Source organism: Athene cunicularia (assembly GCF_003259725.1).
Source record: "Athene cunicularia isolate RWA chromosome 12 unlocalized genomic scaffold, athCun1 chr12_part1, whole genome shotgun sequence".
Lineage (NCBI taxonomy): Eukaryota > Metazoa > Chordata > Aves > Strigiformes > Strigidae > Athene > Athene cunicularia.
In genome coordinates, this window is record NW_020799116.1 from 16463659 (window position 1) to 16465932 (window position 2274).

At 65.4% G+C, this 2274-nt stretch overlaps 1 protein-coding gene across 1 annotated transcript in view; it reads left to right on the forward strand.

Moving 5' to 3' along the window:
- Positions 1-24: 24 nt before the first annotated feature.
- Positions 25-2274, forward strand: part of HYAL3 (hyaluronidase 3) — a 5296-nt gene continuing 3046 nt past the window's right edge. The window contains exon 1 of the mRNA XM_026857166.1: positions 25-52. The gene's annotated coding sequence lies outside the window, so the exon portion shown is untranslated. The remainder of the gene's footprint in view (positions 53-2274) is intronic.

Here is a 2274-nt window from a genome sequence, read left to right on the forward strand (position 1 = left end):
GGAACTGACGCCCGAGAGCGGAAGGGGCGGCGGCGGCGGGGCCGGCGGGACGGTACGGGCGGGCCGGGCCGGGGAGCGGGGCAGGAGGAGGGAAAGGGGTGGGGGAGAGAGGGCCGGGGCCGGGTCCGTGACGGGCCCGTGACGGGTCACTGGTGGGTCAACGATGGGTCCGTGACGGGTCCGTGGTGGGTCCGTGACGGGTCACTGGTGGGTCAATGATGGGTCAGTGACGGGTCAGTGATGGGTCCGTGATGGGTCAGTGGTGGGTCAATGACAGGTCAGTGATGGGTCAGTGACGGGTCACTGGTGGGTCAATGATGGGTCCATGATGGGTCAGTGGTGGGCCACTGACGGGTCCGTGATGGGTCTGTGATGGGTCAGTGATGGGTCCGTGATGGGTCCGTGATGGGTCAATGGTGGGTCAGTGATGGGTCAGTGGTGGGCCACTGACGGGTCCGTGATGGGTCCATGATGGGTCAATGACGGGTCCATGTTGGTTCAGTGGTGGACCAGTGATGGGTCAATGGCAGGTCAGTGATGGGTCAGTGACGAGTCCATGGTGGGTCAGGGGTGGGCCAGTGGTGGGTCAATGATGGGTCCATGATGGATCATTGATGAGTCAGTGACGGGTCAATGGTGGGTCAATGGTGGTGGGTCAGTGGTGGGTCAATGATGGGTCAGTGACAGGTCCATGGTGGGTCAGTGATGGGGTCAGGGGTGGAGTGGGGGCCATGTGTTCAGGAGGTGCAGCTGTTGGGTGAGGCAGTGACCAGGTCAGTGGTGTCATTCCATTTTGTGTGCCACGTGTGGGTGCAGTGTGTTTTGGGGTGATGGGCAGCAGGCAGGGTTGGGTGCCCTGTGTGGGGCTGCACTCTGGTTTGGGGTGCTGTTTGTGGGTCAGCGCAGGGCGGGTGCTCTGTGCAAGGGTGTGGCTGGTCTGGGTGCTGTGGAGGCGGGGGACGTTTGGGGCCCAGGACAGACGTGTCATTCACGCTGGGGAAGCAGAACCAGGCACTGCGGTTGGCCACGAGCCTGGGCAGCTTCCTGCAGGCACCCAGGGCGCGGGAGCCGGCAGCAGCAGGCAGGGTGAGTGTGAGCGGTGGGAGCAGCGGGCAGGACGAGCGGCTGGCAGGGTGAGCACAGGCAGGGTGGGCAGCCCCGTGGCCCTGGGCAGGGGCTGAAGAGGGGCAGGCACAGGGGAGAAACTGGGCACCAGGCTGGACAAAGCTTGGTGGGGCACCGCAGGCAGGAAGGCAGGCACTGGGGGGGCTTCCCCCTCCACTCAGGACCTGAGTGCAAGGATGCTAGCAGGGTCCCGGCGTGGGTTTGCTGGGGAGACAGAAAGAAAAGCGTCACCAGTCTGGGGGTGCTGGCAGTGCCTTGGGGCACTGCCTGGCTTCCAAAGGGGGGAGTACAGGCTGGGCTGGGAGTCAGGGGTCTTGGAGCTGGTGGGGTGGCTTTGGGGAGCGCTCTGAGGGTGTGGGGGGCAGGGCCAGGCCCTCCACCCGCCAGAGCGGGAAGTGGGGCAGTTTGCTCAACGCCAGCTGATAAGCCAGTGCAGCAGTTCCTCCCGCCTGCTGCCTGCGGCTTCTTCTTTGCAAGTGGAATGGATGCTGGGCTGGGAGAGGGGTCCCTGCTGCTCACCGGTTGTGGCAGGGGGTTCCTGGCTCCATGGAGGCCAGCATGGCCCCCTGAGCTGCTGTACTGGTGCAGCATGGCCTGTGTCTGCTCAGCTCCATGGCGCTGCAGCCCTCTCTTGCAGGCCAGGGGCACGTGTGATGAGCTGGCTGGTCTCAGGCAGGTGCCCAAGTGGCAGGAGCTGGTGGCAAGGCTGGGGAGGGGGCAAGGCCAGCCCTGTGTGCCCTGCTCCTCCGCCAGCTTGGCAGTGTCAGACCTGCCTGCAGGTCTCACAGCACAGGTGCCTGGAGCCAACACCACACGCCGCTTCCCTGCCATGGTGTCGTCATTCAACCTTGGACCCGCTGCTAACCCCTGTGAACCCACCCGCCCCTGATCCTGGGGAGCCACGTGAGGGCTGGGGCTGGTCCTGGGCCGGGGGACACACACCATCTGTCCCCCACCGCCTCTAAGCTGTGGCCTGCTTGGTCTCCCGTCAGTGAGAAGAATGGGCTCTGTGTCAGAGGAGCTCAGCCTGGTCCCCCTGCACCAGAGGCCGGAGCTGCTGGAGGCCTGCGCTGAGCTGCTGGGCGAGGAGTGGGGGAAGAGCCGGGCGTCGCGGCTCCACACGCTCCAGCGCTCCTCGGATGCCTTCCC